Raw genomic sequence first — 20,515 nt, forward strand, 5'->3', positions numbered from 1 at the left:
ACAGTTTAGGCCCCGATTCCCTGGCGGCTTAGCACACTACAGATGTAACTGTGTGTGTGTTAGAACGTGTTGGCAGGCTCCCTGCTTCACACAGCGTGGGCTACAGACTTGGCCGACGAAGACACGCCAAGGGAGACACGTTCCGAAATAGAAACATCAGTCCCGCTCACTTCTATCCAGACGGAAATAGGAAAGCAGGGAGGGATCGATGGATGCCAGAGTACGGAGAAAGTGCTGTTGCTGTTTTGTTTTACCCCTCGCAGCTTTTTTCACATGATTGGCTGATTTGTTTGTCAGTCAAATAATCTCGAAGTGGACTGATATTCCACCATATTTCGCCTCCTCCTTCACTTCCTGTGTTAAAACCACAACTCAGTGGAGATTTTTGATTCCACACTCCAACCTTGCTCAATACCATCAGGCCAGCTAGCAGATGCTGGATAAGCTACTCCTTTCCGATTTGCAACATGTCTACCAGTAGTTGAATAATGAGTTTATGATGCCAATTTTTGTGTTTCTGTGGGTGGAGGGATGGTGGGTACCACCCCCGGTGCATGTTGGATGATATGCAAAATGAGCAAATAAGGAGGAGGAATGGATGGTGCATTCTCATCTCTTAGGAAAAATGTTATTTAGGCTTCATTTGTCCCAGAAGAATACCAGCAAAAGTGCTAGAGCCCTCCAGAGCTCGGCTCATAAAAAAATCAGTTTTTCTTTTTGCTTATGAATATGTTAAATGATATTGAAGATAAATTCTGTACCCTTGCTCGTTTATCTTATCCTTTATTTTCTTCCCTTCATTGATTGCAGACTGAATGCTTTTACTTCTCCCCCTTCAAGAGCAAAATAAATACACACTGGGTTTGTCCCATAATTGGTAATTATTTTTAGTTGTCTCTCAATATGCTAAAAGGTCTGTTTTCTAAAACTAGAAGCCTGTAACAAAAAGGGCGTTTTATGAAAATTCACAGCTAAGGTGTGATGCTACATATTTAAATGCTCCTAAAATACATATATCACCTATCTTTATTAAGTAGATAGATGCTAAGAATGCTTTAGACAAAAGTCTGTAAACCATGAGAAGATTTGTTAACACTCTTCTAGATAAAAGTGGCTTAACCCTGATTAAACTGAACTGTTGATCCTTTTGCCACATCACCATAGCAAATAACTGTGGGAACAGCTACTCTGTGTTATATAGCCCTGTATATTATGTCCAGGGTCCCTGTGCTGCTCTCTGATGAGACTCCAAGCTTGTTCTTTAGTGCAGCACTTTGTCCTTAGTCAGAAATAAAGCATGTTTACATCAGTATAACTCTCTCTGTTTAAGCAAATCATCACTCACACTATTCCCTCATAAACACACATGGATGTGTTCATGTACACACACAGAGCACACTCAGACACTTAGCTTCCTCATGTTAATGGCAACTAATTCTCTGTATCAGGGGATTATTCATAATTGATTTATGGATGAGGAGTGAAATTACTCATCAGTTGAAAGAAAAGGCATTTTGTCTTCCGGCTGGAGTGCGCCAAACTGTACTCTGGAGTTAATAGAGGAGATGTATTTGTGCTCAAGGCCATCTATACAGCCTGTGTTAATACAGTGCAATTCAGTAAATACTGTGTCCAACACTGATTATGATTCTATAACATGGTAACAAATGCTAAATCTTAAGCAAATGGCATTACTTAGAAATTGTCATCATCTAAGACATTGGACCCTGAGGCCAATGTAATCAACTAAATGCTACTAACAGTAGTCTGCTTCATTTTGTAGCATTTTAAAGAGACAAGAAGCTGTTTCACTTTTTCTTGTTGTTGGCAATGAGGCCCATGGCTAAGTAGATATATAGACTCTTTTCACTGATTCTGTGGTTGTAGCTCAACTCAGTGTAGTTCAGAAAAATATTGATCTCAAGCAATGAAATTGTCCCAACCCTGCCTTGTATTCACAGACCACAATCACCTTTTTTCTCATGTCTCATTTGGATATATCCCCTTGCAGCTATATGAGTGTGTTTGTGTGTCAACAGAAACCTGAGCCAGCACTGAACACTTACTCATCAAAGTCCATTCATTGTGTTAGCATACAGTAGGAAAAGGATCTGTGTCTGAATTACAGTTGATATGAAAGGACCATTTCAGTAGAGTTTGATGTTTTCCCTGGGCCCCCTGTTAATAAATGCCTGCTTTGCTGAACGTGGAGGCATTTCTCCCCTTGAGTTTCCTGTACAGTGATAGCATATCTAGACTACTGCTGTTGCTATGGTCTGTTGCTAGGTAACTACTTATCTTCTATTATGGGATTCTGTGGGGCTCAATGGGGAAGTTAGCACAGACAATTTGGCCTTCTGTTTGTACACTATGTGGTGTCATATTATGCATATTCAAGTTTCAAGTGTGAACATTCTGCTGTTGTGGAGGTAAACAACAGCTGGAAGTCAGCTGCTGCCCACAACATATTCATGCATAAATATACAATACAAGACCAAAAAACAAAAACAAAACACACAAGACAGTATCATAAATCATTCAGATGCACACGGTGCACTCTCTTTCTCTCTAACGCTCAGAAACAGTGATAGACGTTGTGTTTGCGTTTGTCAGTGTGCAGGTACGGAGGCTGGTAAAGGTCAAGGAGAAGGCCAGGTGCTAATTGAGAGCTCAGCTATTTATACAAGAGTGACTTCTACTGTATCTCGACCTGTCCTGTCCACACACATACAGATACACTAACAGATACTCACACACACACACAAAAACCTCCTCTCAATCCCTCTACCTGTCAGTCCGCAGCCTATCGATTCCCTCATTCTCAGTCTCCTCAAAGGTGAGTCTCTGACCTTCCCAGCCCATCCATTAAAAGTATTACTGTTCAATCCAATCTAACACACTCTATAGGACTATCTGCACACAGATGCCATAAATACACACACGCCACCATTATATCATCAAAGTGGGCATGCTCAATGTCAGTTCTGGCAGTGTGGGCTCACCGTTGAACAGGGAAAGGAGATGAGTGATGTCAATCAGTGGCAAATTTTCATGCCAATAGGACTTTGAATAGGCAGTGACAGAGTGAATAGTTAATTTCCGTGCAGGTCTAAGAAAATGTCTTCTCCTCCTCCGGTGGGGTAAGAGACACCGACTAAGATTTTCCAGATGCCCTCCACAATTTCATATTATGAATTAGATTAATTGCGTGATGTGGAGGATTTAATGGACATCTGTTGATGGTAAGGAGAACTGTGGTGATGGTTTCCATGTGATTAGAATCATACTGTATCTCTGAAATTAGCATATTTTCTACACTGTTCAATTTACCAACATATTTGCCTGACATGTAGAACAGTGGTAAGCCATAAATCTTAGCTTGTTTTGTGAAACTGACTTATTGTATATTACATGGAAATATTTCTGTGTGTGTTTACAAACCTTATGCTTGCTTGAATCAAACATAGCAAGGGAAGCGCTTTTTTATGGAAAATGAACATCCATAAAGACAATGGAAGAGAGCTTGTGTGAGTGCATATGTGTGTATGTGCATCAGTGTGTATGTTGTTAGGGCCTCTGTCCAGGTGATGAATGATCCAGGGGGCTGAGTGGAGGAGAGTGTCTATAAAACACCCCAGCCATCCTTCCCCCTTTTCTACCATCCCCCATCCTTTCATCTTTACTCTCTTTCTGTAGCTAAATTCCCTTTCGTTTTTTTCTCTGTCCTTTCCTTCCTGTCTACTTGTCTTTGTCTGTGTTTCTCCATGTCAACTATCTCTTTTTCCTTACAAACCTCATCTCTGTCTGTGGTGCTTCAGGCCAAAGCTCTGGCAGTAAACAATTGAGTGCAATATTATTTTACGGGACAGCAACTTCAAAGTTTCCCTGTGTTTGGAACAATTAACAAGCCATAGACCTGAGGGGACAATGCAAGAAGAGATGAGTTGGGGAGAGAGAAATAGAGAAGGAGGGGAAGCATATTCGGCAAAAGACAGACAAGAGGAGTATGTTTGAAAAAAAACTGAAAAAACCTGTGTACATACTGTAAAAACACAAGGAGAATCAAAGCTGACTCGGGTAGCATTTTCGTAAGAAACATCTTTAAAGTTCAGTTGTGTGCACCATTAATAGCATACAGTACAGAAGCTAAAGATTACACTTTGTAGAAACGTGATAATGCATTTATTAGTTTACATCAGTTTACCTTTTGATTCTGGGTCAATTTTGGAGGAATTTGGCAGCTATGGAGCAAGTGTTTTGAATTTGCTGCAATTCTGACTCATGCCTCATGACCCTTTTCTGTGGTGGCTGATGCTCATGGGTATCGCAGTAATTATACCCTTCCCCCCTACGGACAGGAAATGAAGGTGAAATGATAAAACGAAGGCCATACTATCAACCTATAGTTATCCGGACACTTCAATGTATTTGTGTTAAGGAACACTGAGGATATGATTTTAAAATAAACTTTAAAATATAAATTTCCTATGGGGAAAATACTTCTAAAACAAGTGGCTCTATCCACTTTGTAACTCACTCACTCACTTCTATATATGATTTTGTTCTGCAGCACCTGTTGGCCTTGACCATTGTGGCTGTTTTGCTTTATCCCTCAGATCTCAGCCAGCAGCCCACACCTCCACACGTACACTACACAGACACTACTAAAATGCCCTCAACACCACCCTGCTCCCTGCTTTTATATCATGGCGTCTTGCCCTTGTTTGTGCCAACTACCCCATACTGTGCCAACTAACAACCTTCCTGCAACCCTCCACACACACACACAGACAGACTAACGCACAGGCAACTGCCCCCCAAACCAGCTGAGATGAAAAGGCTGCAGATCACACAACTGCTAAACTTTGATCAATCTGGCAACAAGTGTAAATAGGATCATTAATAGGGATTTAGCAGGGGGCTGCTGTCTGCGATTAGACATACGCAAACATGCACGTTTGCTTTTTTCAGCCGCTAGTATTTTAGTTCTTTTTGCTGTGCACGCACACACGCAGACACACACGCACAGACACAGTTCATTTTTATGTTTCCAGAGACAAGATGCAGCACGCAAACACGGGGCCTTTAATTGGGGTGTAATCTGAAAAGTGTAATTTGCCTAGAGTGGATAGAGAAATCTGACAGCAAGAGTGGAAGAAGGAGGGAGGAGAGGATTACTGAGGAAAAAGGGGGTTGGAAGAAAAAATAGTGAGGATGAGCTTAGAAAAATAAGATGAGAGCATGGTGGCAGGGCAAGGAAGGAGAAACACAAAAAGACAAATGTAAAGAAAGTGGGATTCAGTGTCACAATTCGTGAGGGGAAAATGAGTTTGAGGCAGACAGAAAATGAGAAAGAGACCAACAGAAAGGCTGCAAAGCAGTAAGCTTCACATATTTTCCCAGTATTATATTATGTGTCACTCATGGCTGTCTCCATTCCCTGTACAAGTCTCTCATACACAGCCCCTCCTCAGATTACAGCCATTTGCCACATTAGATCTGGTTCTAAACGAGTCTCAATCCAATTCAAATCCACAAATCAGTGAGTCTTCCCCTCCCTAAACTCCTTAGATTTCTATTGCCAAAACGATTACATCGCTTTTATAACCCACAAAACCCACTGCTGCTGTGGCTTTCCAGCTGCAAGCCTCTTATCTATCAAAATGGACTAATGAGTTTGAAGCTGACCACCACCAAAGCCAAGGTAGAGAGAGAGAAATTGTGGCCATATTGTATTGAACGTGGTTGGTTGTTGCCTCTACGAAAACACAAAAATGTGATCATGGAGATAAAATTGTAGCACAACTGTGACCTCCCAGCAGGGGTGAATCAGGATTGTAATTCTAATAAAAACTGGCTTTCCAACTCTGACTTTATTGCCCTTTACTGCCACCATCCTTTTTTCTTTGTAATTTCATTTCTGAGCCTTTTGTTTGCCTTTATTCTTAAGAACTTTATTCCTCAAATGTAATAGAATTAAGTTATTTGTGGTATTGAATCACTCAATCATCAGTGATTTACTCAGCAATGGCTATAGATCAGGAACCAGCTGAACCAATGACTCCAATATTCTACAATAACATTATCTTTATTCATTGCCGTTGGCTTCCCCTCTGTGTTAAGATCAATTACAATGAGCATGTGTTTATCCAGCTAAGGTCATATAGTATCAGTCTGTTGTTGAGCTTTTCAAAATGGTTCTGACCTCAACCATCACCTTAACCTCCTGAACCTTGACCCCTGACCTGTGACCCTGGTGTCTATAATATTATTGTTTGTCCAATGAACAAGGCAAAAGGACAGCAGTGAAGCGCAGCTGTTGCTACTTGTTTTAATGGGCTACTTAGGCTTTACAAGTCTGAGCTTGTGTCTTTGGTATCTTCTTTTATTTTATTTTCCCTCCCTTATTCATCCTCTTACCCCACCTATTGCTCTCCCTTCTTCTAAAATATAATGAGCCTGGCAGTTGGCATTTTGCTTTTTGGAAGACAGTCTTCTCCCCCCATTTTCAATTATTCATGCTGAACTACTCACTCCCCACAACTATGGAAGATAGAACACACACAGACACACACACACACACACAGCTCTGTAAATGCATGTGCCATGTGTTGGCAGTGATATTTTGGGGCTTTGTTTTACGAAGGGGAACTGGCAGCTTCAGTATAGAGTGCAATACACAAGTGAGAAACTATTATTGGAGATGAAGGCAAAGAAAAAAAATTAAGGAGTTTCTCTCTGTTTCTCTTAGCAGTTTGGATGTAATTTTCTATGAGACCTGCTCTCACATTATCACAATTTCCAGTTGTTGTTTTTTCTCTATTTGAGGTTCTTTTAAACACTATTATTGTCCTCACTTTTATATATCTGCCTCACTTTTATTTATTTGCCAATCTTCCATAATGCCCATCAAACGGTGCATCTCCTTTGTTTCTCATACTTTTCAGGTTCCCTCATTTCTCATTCATCTATTTTTCCTCTTTAGTCCATTTCATTTCCAAGCTCTGCTTATTTTTCATTCATCTGTTTTTCCTCTACAACCCATTCATCTCCACACTCTCTCCATCTCCCTCTGTGTGTGGCTTGATGTACCCTCCCCTTCCAATTCACCCTCACACATGTTGTTATTCTCTCTTAGTGCTGTGACAGTGTCTCTGGCAGGGTTAGGTAACAGTGTGCAGTGTGCCCTACTGAGCCGTGGTGAATAATTCAGTCAACAGGACATGGGGCTACACTCTTATGTCAACTGGAATTACAAGTTACAAAATACTGTATGTACAAAAGAAAAATTGAGGCATCAGCTCAACAGTGTGGGTTGATAAAAGATAAGAAGTAAGAGACTCAGGTGTTCCTGCAGATATAGCTTTTTTTTTAAAGAAAATCAACATGAAGCACATGTATAGCATATGCTGTAATTGTGCGTTCTTGCTATACTACATTTTCTTTCTTATGTGACATAATTTGCTTCATTCAAAAGACTGCCAAATGGTGGGTTTGCATATGTGCTGTTTTAAGCAGTAGAGTACAAAATTCTCAGTCAGGGCTGTTTTGTCACCAGGAATGGAAGATGGTGGGAAGATAAGCATGTGTAGGGAGAGGAGATGAGTCAGTGGGACAGAGGAAGGACAGCAGGAAGAGAGTGGAGGGAGAATAAGACTAAATAGTTAAAGTGAATTACAGGGGACTAGAAAAGGCTGGATGAACTGAGGGAGGTGATGATGAGTAAGGAGGAAATAAGGGATGTGTGAGTGAGATAGGCATGGACAGAGGACTCCTGATGTGAGTCATCCAGCCAGTGAGAGATGGGTCACCATGGACACGGCCACTGACCCTGCACTGATGCCCGATCTATTGATCCCATTAAAGCTACACCTCTGTGTTTCTGTTCCTCTCTTTCTCTGTGGTTGCTTTCCTGTCTGACTGTATTAATCTTAATGAGATCAACAACTCTGCATCTCTCTTTGCCTCTCTCATCTGCAGCGTCAGTCTGTATGCATCAATTTCTGTCTAGCTGCCTGGCTCTCTCTGCACATCTGCCTTCCTATTTTAGCATCTATTTTTTCCTTTTAACGGTTGGCTGCCTGTGGTTTATAGTTTAAGTGCCACAAATAGCAAGCATTATGCAAATCATGATTAAATACATGGTGAGGAAATAATAGCATGAGATAACGTAATAAACACATATGTATTAGGCCAAACATGACTGAATAAAACTGTCCCATTGTTCTACCCCATTCCTGTCTGTGTCCTTCTTGACATCTGTTTTGCCACTCTTATTTGTTCCCGATATTTTGTCTGATTCTTTAATTGTCAAGGTTTTCTGTCTTTCTCTCATTTTATCTGTTCTTTCTCCATCTCAGTCAGACAGAAGGTTTGAAATATATGTCTCTTGCTAATTGGGCTCACTGCAGAAAACAACTGTAGATTAAGTAAAGGCCATCAACAAACAAGTGCAGGTTTAGATGGATATACTGTATCTGTAGGAGAGAGAAGTGCTGTACGATTGCTCACTAGTGTGATAATTCGCAATTAGCCCCCTTTGTGCAAATATAAAAGGTTATCAGCCACGTGGCAATGCGTGCGCACACACACACACCCCCACACACAAGCATCCTCATTCTTTACCATTCTACGCAGAGACTTGATTAGAGGTTGATTTAATGCTCTCCAAACAATGACCTCCTGTTTATTTCCAATTAGCATGATGGCTACAGACTATAAAAACATACTACCTTCCTCTTCTTCTCTCCCACCACATATCTCTTTCTCTCTTCCTTTCTCTCATTTAAACAGTTTTCTTGGATGGCACTTGCATGGCAACAGCAGGCTTTGACATTAGTGTTGCCATAGAGGCCTATTTTAACAACTGTGGTTGTAGCTACACCATGTTACTTATTAATTGATTGTTCAATGTCCTCAACCTCTTTAAGGATTGAACTTGGCTCTGCTTTGTGTCACCTAGTGAGATTCTACAGAGAGATTCTGAATTTCCAGTTTCTTAGGTCACTGAAGTGATCGACAAGGATTTGATTTGTATTGTTCCCAAACATTTCTTGACAATTTGACATACAGTGTACAGTAGTTTGTAATGTTTATTCTTTCTCTGTGTAGTAGATCTCTTGCCCTTAATATTTTTTGTGACTAGAGGTGTGACTGTATGTATATGGATGGTTTTTGATGGTCATGGTGTTCAGACCATCTACAAGCAAAATTAAATAAAATCCCTTTATTCTGATCTAAGCATATCTCCAGATGGCAGACACAACAGCACATACATATGCATAAGACGCACACATAAGCACGCACACATACGCTATTAGGACTGTAGGTTCCACTAGATACATGCATATAAACAGACAAACTCACATAACCTTTCCAGTTTAGCCCATCCAGTAGTTTCCTTCCAATAATTTATAGAGTTGAATTATCTCAACTCTGTAATCTGTATCAAATACAGAGTCTGGCATTGCACCCAGGGAGTCCCAAGCTATCAGTCTGCCACACATTCACCTTGACACATCCCATCATTTAAAATCAAAAGCACTCAAAGCTCTATTTGCAGGCAAAGAGGAGGGGTGGCAATCTTATGCATTTTTGATCTGAAACTTGAACAAGCTCCTTTCCTCTCCATGCTGGCTTTCAATAAATTCAGATGATTTCCTGTGTCATTAAATACTGAATTTGACTTGCAAATGGCTTCCTTGTGCTTTCAATGATGACGAGATGAATGCACAGTAGACACACACATTCGTATATCCAGACAGACAGCACTTGTGTAGCTCATGTTTAATTAAGCGGTTTGTCTGTGAGAGAGACTGATGGGCCTAGCACACTGTTCCCTCAACGTGTGTTTTCTTCAATAAACTTTTCCTTTCATTACTCAATATCCTGTGGCCCTATAGGGGGCAGTACATATTGGTTGCCTCTTTTGTCCTCTGCCAGCACGACCAAGGTAAACATCCTCTTGGATTATCTCTTTCATTCTTTATCTCACTCTTTTCCTCCTTTTACCCCCCTTTCTTCACCATCTCTCCCGCCTTCTCATTTTTCTGTCTCAGAGATGAAAGCCTCCCCACAGCTCCTTTCACTCCTCCTGAAGCGGCCCAAATGAGGTAGCTTATCTGATGAATTCCCCCCCTCCCTTCAGACAGACAGACAGACAGACAGACACACACTTTCTCACACACACACACACGCCGATACATATGTCTTGCTAGCTTACACTCTCACAACACTGCCTCACACAGCTGAAAAAAAGACCCATTTTGCACATGTACACACTCTTTTAGAGGTCTGTAACTCACTTATGCACCATATAAACATATGCATAGGCGGATAATAAGTAAAACACCCACACAGACACACATACGGTGTGCCTGGAGGCATGGCAGGCCTGGTGGGAGATCCGGGGGCCTGGCATCGTGGTATAAGGTGCCTGGCGTTGGATCCCCAGGGGTAGTGGGCTGACTGTGATGTTACGTTATTGGGCTCCGCACAGCAATGCCTTTTGGTCTGCTCTGTAGGGGGGCATGAGGGAGAGCACGCGTATGACGGCTTTTATTAAACAGTAATCCCAACAGCTGTTGTTCAACCAAGTATCTCCCCTTCCCCCAACTCTCTTCCTATGTTCTTTCTTTTCCTTCTTTCTTTCCAGGCGTCTGTCTTTTTTCCCTGTCAGAGCACAGCACGAGCCAACCATATCCACTAGAGACCCCTTATTACCACCTCGCATATCCACCCTGTCTCCTAAACATTACACTCACATACAACTAATTTACATTAGCAAATGTGTTTAGTAGGAACTGAATGCTGCCTGGATTATGTTTTTAATCAACTTAACAAGGAAATTAATGTAACTGAATGTATCTATAAACTGCCAATGTAAAATATTGTTTCTGAATGTATCTCGAAAATAGTCAGTGTATGTATTTATCTCCCTAACTGGCAACTAAAGCAGGATAAACATTTTTATGGTTATGTTTAGGCAATTCAAAACACTTGGATAAAGTTAAGGAAAGATGATGTTATATACTGGTATATACAGAAAAAAAGTCAACACTGACTGGACGTGTTTTACTATTTAAACAAAACTACAATGTTTACCTAACCTTTGCCAAGTGTTTTAGTAGCCTAACAACATGTGGGATGCAGGACCCTAAACTCTGGGTTCCTGTGTTTTTTCCACATTTTTACCACCGACTCCGACGTCCTCTTTGTGTATTTGGAAAAAATGTTGCCAGTGAATGTAATTCAGACAGCAATTACATTCCCTTCCAAACATATTTAGCAAAGAAAGCATTAGTAGTATATAAGCATATTCTATAGGAAAGTGGATTGATCTACTCCCTTCAAACATACACGAACATACACACAGTAAAGTTCAATTCAAATGTCTCGATGCTGGGTATGATGTTCAGACAGCAAGTGACACCATTAGGGCAGCCGGTGTTCAATAGAGATGTGTGTGTCTCTTTGTATGTGTGCTAGTAAACCCTTTAATGTAGCATAAGAATTAATGAGTCAGAGTGCAAAGGGTAAAAGTACAGCTGTACTGGCACCTGCACTCCACTCACACACACATGCACACACACGACCCCTTATACCTGCAGCTGGCTACTGATTGAGCTGTTCCCCACCCAGGGGACATCCTCAATGCGGGACACGTGTGTCTCTCTCACTAATTACCCCCCTTACACCAGCTTGCCAAGTGTGCACCCCTTCCTCCTTCTTTATAAGAAGAAAGATACTGTAGTTTCATCTCTGTCCCCATACGTTCATACATCTTCCCGTCCCTTCTTACTTCCCTCTCTTGGCTTCCCTCCCTCCCTCCCTCCTCGCTGCCTGTCTGTCACCCAGGACGTGCTGTCCCACCCCAGCTCTCTCCCCCAGGCCTCTGCCCTCTCCCTTGGGTACCATGTGGAGGAAAGGCCCAAGCTTTGTCTCCCTGTCTAGACCCTGACACCAACCACAAGGGGAGAGAACTTAATGATGGGTTCAGCAAATGTGCTTACTGGCTCTAACCCACATGGGTGTGGGCGCACACACACACACACACACACACACACACACACATACTCAGACACACATTCTTTCTCCTCTCTGCCTTTCTTTTTCCTTTCTCTTTCCCTCTGTCTCTCTCTCTCTCTCAGTGACAGGAATGACAATGGTGCCGTCTGTTCACCATATCATTAACATTTCCCCCACTGTACTTATCCTGTTGGGTACATAATTAAAGATTATTTTAATCTAATCGACATACAGTTTAAGCCTGATACTAAAACTAATAAACTGTGAGCATTATCCACTCTTTAGATGACTCAATACTAATACAGCTAAATAGTCTGATTGTGAGTGGTCAGTTGTTGTAGCAGGAGAGCGTTAACTAAACTTTGTTGTTTAAATTGTTTCTGTTTCATCATGCTTGTGTGTCTCAAAGAGTTTGTGTTGTAGTCATCTGCATCTCGTTTGTTATTGGGTAATAACTAAGTTGTAGCAGAACTGACAAGTGAGTTAAGAAAACTTCCATCCAGAGGCATCGCACTATTGGTATTCATGTTTCAAAAGAGTAAAATTAGTATTCACAAATATATCAAAATCGTTCAAATGAATGGAAGCACACTTGTTTTCTTTGGTGGTGGTGTGTGAAATTAGGAAAGACATGTTTTTCATGCAAACCTGAAAACATTGGACTTCACTTTGTATAAAAATTGTCATTTTTTTAAGCGTGTGAAGGTGTATTGTGTGGTCGTTCCAATCATTTCTTATGTAGTTAGGAATTACATTTCAACACCATTCTCAGCTCAAAATGTTACATTGTTCTCCTGATGATGTGTAACTGTAAATGCAGTAGCTTAAAAAATTACTTTGAGGAAGATTTAGACCACATAATTGAGAATGCATTGCAATACTGTATTGTAATTCTTCCCGAATGTATTTGTTTTCTGTTTAAGGCGATTGAACGTAGAAAAAAAAAATTAACTTGCACATTCTAATTAAAACTATATTTACTCAATATTTCTCATGCATGCATCATTTAATCCTTGAAAGTCAATGACATTGTAATATCCTCAATTAGAAGTCTGTTCAAGATTTAAGCCCCAAACTTTGAGCATAACAACACTGCACTGCGGCTGGCTTCACCTCAGAGTGACCTACAACAGTTTGGTGACTCAGATGTTATACAACTTTTCTCCTTGATTCACGTGTTCAAACACTGTTCAAGCACTTCAGTTTAGTGTGTGACAGTCCTGTCCCATACACTTTGTCAGGCTCTCTACTTGGCATAACAGGAAAAGACAGGAAATACTATAAAATTTCATGTAATTTATATACAAAAAACAAATTAATCTACAAACCCATATCCCAGTGTCTATGAAATGGTGAAAATCAGGATTGGTATTAAAAATGCATGCGTTTGTCTTTGGTTAGGAAGTGGCTTGACTGGCAGGAGGTGATATATAAAAGATTGTCTTGTCTCACACTATCTGTCTTTCTATGTTTATTTCTCCTCTCTTTCTTAAGCAGACATTCTGCTTTGAGCACTAATGAGAAATCAGGCATGGCTGCTGAATGCTTTGGTCATGATGGTCAGGACAAGAGATGGACATTGCCCTTTTCTCTCCTGTGTTTGTTTGGCTGTTTTTTTGTGAGCAGTAAGCCAAAGGACAGGGTCACTGGTGTTGAATGATAAGCTGAATTTGACTGTTTGTGTGTGTGTGCCTGTGTGTCTGCATGTGTGTTTGATTTATTTTAACTGTCTAAATGACTAACATGAAGGCCATGGTGTGAATGTCGGGGAAGAGTTCTGGTTGATAGAGGGTTTAGGTCAGCTTGCCTGTCAGATTTACCATCTTTCTGTATGTCTGTGTGTGCTAAAAATATATGCAAGTTTTCAAATGGTTTTTCAATGTTTCAAATGGGATGTAGCTATATACAGTCTTCAGTCTTGATCATTGAGTGTAGTTTAAGTATGTTTCTTTTCTTGTCTTTTGGTGTTATTGCATAACCTGACGCGCCAGATGGTTTGTTACACAGAACCATCTGAGAAATTGTCCTTGGAAACTGTTTGGAAAAGGGCAGGCACTTTCAAAAATTACTTGGCAGGTGATTGGATGAACCATCTGTCTATCTATCTATCACAGGCTAACTTCAACCAATCAGATCAGCAAACCATATAATGTAGTAGGAGAGCTGAAGACAGTCGGGGTGAAAACATCTTTTCCATCGAGAAAGGCCTTCGGTGCCGTTCTTTGCTCTTCTTTAAATGAAGAAATACTCTATATATGTGTGTGTGTGTATGTATGTGTATGTATGTATATATATGTATATATATATATATATATATATATATATATATATATATATATATATATATATATATATATATATATATATATATATATATATATATATATATATATACTTCTGATATAACTGATGCTATAGCAGCATCTATGCTGACCTTTTAGGAGCCGGCATTGTTGTTTTCAAGCAACTTCGCTTCTTGCTGTCGTCACACCTAAACCACGCCTGTAGCTGCCAGTAGTTCTTCATAGGATGCTAATTGGTCCAAACCACTGTGGTTCGCCCACAAATGCATAACAGGGAGCCTGGCAAGATGAATTCTCGCGTGATCTCGCGAATCCAGTTGCCACGCTAGGTAACCAATTGTCTCTCTCTCTCTCTCTCTCTCCTCTGTGTGTGTGTGTGTGTGTGTGCGCGCGTTCCATAGAAGTCTGTGTGCTCATTAGACTGCCTGTAGAGAGAATAAAAACTAGTTTCCAGAAACACACACACACACACACACACACACACACACACACACACACACGCAGCTTGATTGGGCCCTGTCAGTGTATCTCTCTTCAGCCTAATGAGCAATGCTGGACAACCAGTATAACAATCATATCTCTGTTTCTGTGTTTGTCTGTTTGCACTGGAAGCTGTGAGCCAATGCTAATTCTACAGTAAACTCGCTACGGCTTGATGATCACTGTTTTACTTCAGTACTTCTCAGCAACACAGCCACGCTAAAGAGTAATATTCAGCTTAGATCTTTTTGGTGATTTTTGAGTGTTTGTTGGCATAATAAGCTGCTTGAATCTGAAAAGAGAGTATAGAGGCTGGGATGGGATATGGGTGGAGTGGTTTAGCATTATGAAAACAGCTGTGGTTTCTTAGTTTGTTGATGTAAAAGTGAAGGATAAAGTCATTGCCATTTGTTTGGAATTGAATGATGAAATCCAGATCTGTGTTGAAATTGGGCGTTTTTTACTGAAGGGACAGCATGTGTGTTTTTGAAAGTGTTTTTGTGTTAAAATTCCTCTATATATTGTGCAACTGCTTGAGTACTTTGTCCTTAAGTGACCCACAGTTAGTTTATGTCCTGTCCTTTTTTTGTCCTGTCTGATTTGTGTGTTTGTGTGTAGTCAGAGGCCCAGCAACTCTTTTGCTGTTATATAAATTCTTGAACTTGACGAGATTCAGCGCGATACCTTCTGACTACTGACCTTCGATTTAGATCCATAGATTAGTTTGTTACTCTCTATTCAATGAGGTCTGCTACTTCAACAATCTCAACAAGATACATTTTTATTAAGTAGAGACCAATCATTTTGTCCCTCTGACTCTTAACCAATCTCCAGACAAGTTTTCCTTCACACTTAGCAGTAATATAGAACCCATGAAGTGAAAAGATGGTTTGTGTGTGTGTCTGTGTGTGTGAATTAAATTAATTTCAACAGACTGGCCATTGTCTTGTAGCAGACACAGCATCTGGATTTTGTAACAGAATATTTCTAATGGATAAACAATTCTGGTATTATTTACACTGATAATAAGTCTTACTAATCAGGTTTATAAAACATTGTTGCGTCTGGCTGTCTTGTTGGAAGATCAGCAAAAATATATCAGCAGTGCAGCAGTGGAAGATAAAGCAAGTAGTTTAGTATTATTTTTTTACTTTTTCAGTGAGCCTATAAACCGGTTTTCTCTTGTTTATAGGCTTACATAATTTTTAAGAACACTAGTTTATAACATACTGTATATCACAGTAAGCAGTGCCAACAAAGATTGTTTTTCTGAATATATTTATTCATACCGCTTGCTGCTTAATGATGACCACTGACTGTGAATCATAGTTTACCATGTTTTGATTTACCACTACATCACTGTGTATATCCTGAAACTGGCTGTGTGTAATGATCATGAGAGCAGTGTTCAGGATGGGCCATAAAATTGCAGAATGTTGTTTTGTTTTGTGTGAGTTATTTTTTCAGGCTGCAGTTAGCAGCAGCTTTGTCTTATTTGGTCTTTCCTTTGCAGCTGCCAGGCCTCTGTTCAGGAAGTTTAGACTTTAGAATTTGTCTATCTTCCTCCATCAACCCCATCCTCTCCTCTCACCCCTCTGGTGGACATATGTGTTCTATCATAAAACAACACAAAAAATGTATCACATACACACTTTTTCTTGCTCATTCTCTGTTTACATTGCACTTTCTCATGTGCACTTTGAATTCACATCCAATTTAAACTCTTTCATGTTGTGTGTGTTTATGTGTGGATGTTCATGCATCTGTAACTGTGTGTGTGTGTGTTCTGTGTGTTTGTATGTGCGTTCTAATGTGTATACTATATACTAAACATAATGACCATTTTAATCATTTGGCACACAGACACACTTGCACACACACAACCATCCACGCCTCAGGGAGCATGTCACTTGGTTTGACCTGTGGAGTTTTGGCACCAGATGTCTCCAGCTGGCACTACTGGAGACATATGCTACATCTCCATCCTTGTGTGTGTGTGATTCTGTGTGTATGTGTGTGTGTGTGTGTACCTTGGCACTTTCAAAAAGCCCCAGTGTTTGCTTTTGTATTATTGCCTTTGTCTTTTCATTTCAAATCTTCTCTTGGTTGCTTTCCCTCCCTGTTTTTCCATTACACTGTTGTCTTTCTCTCTGATTCTGTCATAACTCTCTCCTCTCTATCTACGAGTATTTTCTAAATAAGCAATGCTTCTCAACATTTAAGTATCAAGACCACTGCCATTGTTGTGTTAAAGAAAATTGTTTGGCCCAACTCCTAGTTGCTTTGTGCTGTAACTCACCCCTAGGGGAAATAGAAAAGCTTTGTATAATATCCACTTATGTGTATGTTTGTGTGCACCTTGTTGTTTGTAGTTTTTCTACACACAGACAGGTATGATAGATCCACATGCATACATGCAGACGCATGGACAAAGACACAGTGTCACAAAAGAAAATGAATGAGAGTTGCTTACACCGTAGTAGCCCTTTTGGTGTGTCATCCTCTCGTTCATCATTTATGAGGCCATTTATTCTTTAGCATGCACAAGGATGTTCCTTTATTTTGTAGTGTTGAATTATTCAGCTGCTTGTTGTGATGGATCCATGATGATAAGGGATAGTAACACATGTGTACGAGCTTGCACGTGCGCACACACACAGACACACAGGCGAGATTCCCCTTTGTGATCTATGGGGATTCTTCTTCCGTTGTTTATCGCTGCAGTATGTGTGCATGTTCCCCATGGTAGATGATGATGATGAATCATAGACTTGCCTGATCATGTACTGTTAAGGAGCAGCACCTTTTTAGCAGACAACATCCACTATTCCATGATGATGACTGAGGAGCATGTATACACGTTTATGCCTTTTGTATAATGATAATAATAATGAAAATAATTCACTTAGCTTTCTTGTCAACCTTGTACAGGGAGTGACTCATCATGGGTGAGTTTGGTTCTGCCCTTTCACCTCTCTCTAGCTCAGCGCTTTCAAGCGCTTTGCACTCAATCAACATTTATGTCAGCTATCACCTACTTTAATTTCTCAATTTTGTTCACTCACTGTGTTTTTCTTACTCCGTTTTATTGCCCAGTAACACCAGAAAGTGGAACACAGAGATTCATCATGCATCCTCGCAAAATGCAGTGATAGAACCATGGTGATATAGTGATAACTTGCAGGTTGTGCGGTGGCTACAACTGGCTGTGGCCAGTTTCATTTGTGGTGAAATTAATACAAAACGGAAAGCAATTTTGACACGGCTCTACTTATTCGACAATGCAGAATAAATCAGATGGTGCATCACAGAGTTAGTTGAGTTGTGTTGACTTTATTTCCATAACAATAAAAGTTGTAATAGCTTAGTTCATTTTTGACTCTCCACTTCTGTCTGTTACCTCAAAGGTCAACGCTGCCAAGGCGATTTGACTAGACTAGCCTACATTAAAATTATTTAATTAAACTATAAACAAATTCACTTCATCTCCATAAGTGAGTCCACTGATCTCGGCAATTCCAATAAAAATAAATTAAAATTTGTTGTGAATACAGGTGTGACCAAGCCCTTTCTCTCTCACACTCACACACACACAGACACACACTCTACCTCTCTGTCTGATGGAAAGTTGCACCCTCTCCTGTGGTCTCCAACTCTGTCTATTTTCCATTGTGTTGAGACAAACAGTGATTTGTTCCACTGTATCTGTTTACAGTTTGTTACATCATGGCGCCTTTCACCGCTCTCCCCTGTTATTAGAACTGATTTGTCTTTTTTTGCTGCCATGCTGGAAATGGAGCCTCAGAAAGTGAGAGAGAGAATTTGAGTGTTTGTTTATATTTGCGTGTTCATATGTGTAAGCCAAAGCTGAGGAAAATAGGAGAGAATAAAAGAGTTCTTAGATTTGTCTGTTACAAGTGTGTGTGAGTTTCTGTTTGTGATGTGTGGTGTGTCACTTTTCTGTTACTTGTGACAGGCGAGTAAGAGTGGCTGGCTGATTTGTGGACCTCCAGGCCCCACCATCGTCACACATCATGAACATCTCTTAGCAGATGAAATTGGTTTACCTCCCACCTCTGTTGCTGATGCTGTCAGTGAGGGGTTAGACACACTTACACATACTTCAGGTGTTGAGCCCATATAAAGACAGTTAGAAGTATAAACCTCCAATATAAACTCATACATACAGATAAACACATCTCTGATCAAATTACAAATTTACTGTACTGAATAACTCCACCATTAATGAGTTTAGTTATCACTATTTTACTATTAAAATACTGCTCCCCTCTAGCTTATAGAACATGGCTTAAAAGATGGTATACTGTAACATCATCAATAATGTATCACACACATTCATGGACACACAGGGACATGCACAGCACTGATGATAACCTCCCAATCCCTGTTTATCATTCATAAGTGGAGAGACATCTGAATTTTAAATGGGCAGAATCCTCAGCCAAATTAGTCCAAATTATAATGGTGGTTGGTTTGTTATTGTAACTAGATTTTGAACTTAAATTATGACAGAATGGTTTAAACTTATCATGGCTTTTGTTGATATCATATGAAGATAGAAAAAGTTTTGATCTTCCTTAAAATATCTTTTTCTATCAATGATAGTCCTGCCCTCTTAAGTTTGAAGAGATCACATACACTTCACATATACTTTGACAACTTTGGAGTTGGAGATCCAAAAATGTGATAATGACTTCATTAAGCAGTGCTGAGACAACATAGAGGTTTTTATGGACCCAGTCCACGCTTGCAGCTCTTTACCCATGGGGGTGTTTCCCACTCTCTGTTAAAGGTTGTGGTACAGTTTTCTCTATATTTCTGAATAGCTTAAACAGCAAGGCTCCCTGGAGATCAATTAATAGTTTATAGAAGAGAGGAGAGAGCAGTGAAATTGCCTGTCTAAGTGGTTCATGCTCTGATGCGCCACCGTCATCGTTTGCTTAATTAGGCCAAAAATATCTTTGACTAAAAACTTGACTGCTAAAAACATTTTTGTTTATGTTTTCACAGGTTTCACAGGAGTTTTTTAATGTTTATGTGGCTTCATAAGAGAGTGTGCCTTATGGTGTACCAAATCAATTCTTTAGTGAAGAGGCAAGGTGTTTTCCACAAGAAATACAGAATGATACTAGAGGATGTGCTGTATATTACAACTAGACCTGGTAATAGCTGATGGTTTGACTGATTGATTAAGGAAGCAACCGAGTGGACAGTGTTGCTACACTTAGAGACATACTCATGTAAGCAGGGCTATAAAAAATATCCACAACGTGACAATTGCTGCACTAAAATTTTGCATCGTCCACATGGTTCATTTTCTAATTTGGTGGCCTCAACTCTCTCACAATGCAAGACTTGAAAACAAGGGTAACACACTCAAGTGTAGTGACTTGTTTATCAATTTTTCTTGCCAATTAGGGATGATTGTACCGTATATTGACATCTCTTGTGAAGATAAAATATTGGTCAACTCTAAAACATACTCTAAATTTAATCTAATTTAAGTACTTGTTCAAATCTCTGACTCAGTAACCTGCAGTCTGAGCATGCACAGTATGTAAAGGTCATACGTGCCTCATTATTTGATGACAATATCCCTGGTGATGGCAGAGATTCCCCCTCAAAGTCAGATCAGCACCATGGGCAGTGACCAGGGAAGCCCCTCAGATTGGCATCAGCAGCAC

At 40.1% G+C, this 20,515-nt stretch overlaps 1 protein-coding gene across 6 annotated transcripts in view; it reads left to right on the forward strand.

Annotated features, from left to right (window-relative positions):
* The window catches only part of plxna4 (plexin A4), a 240,005-nt gene that overhangs the window by 55,178 nt on the left and 164,312 nt on the right, over window positions 1-20,515 (forward strand). The gene's annotated exons all lie outside the window — the stretch shown is intronic.

This window comes from Siniperca chuatsi, linkage group LG23, assembly GCF_020085105.1.
Source record: "Siniperca chuatsi isolate FFG_IHB_CAS linkage group LG23, ASM2008510v1, whole genome shotgun sequence".
In the NCBI taxonomy this organism is placed as follows: Eukaryota; Metazoa; Chordata; class Actinopteri; order Centrarchiformes; family Sinipercidae; genus Siniperca; species Siniperca chuatsi.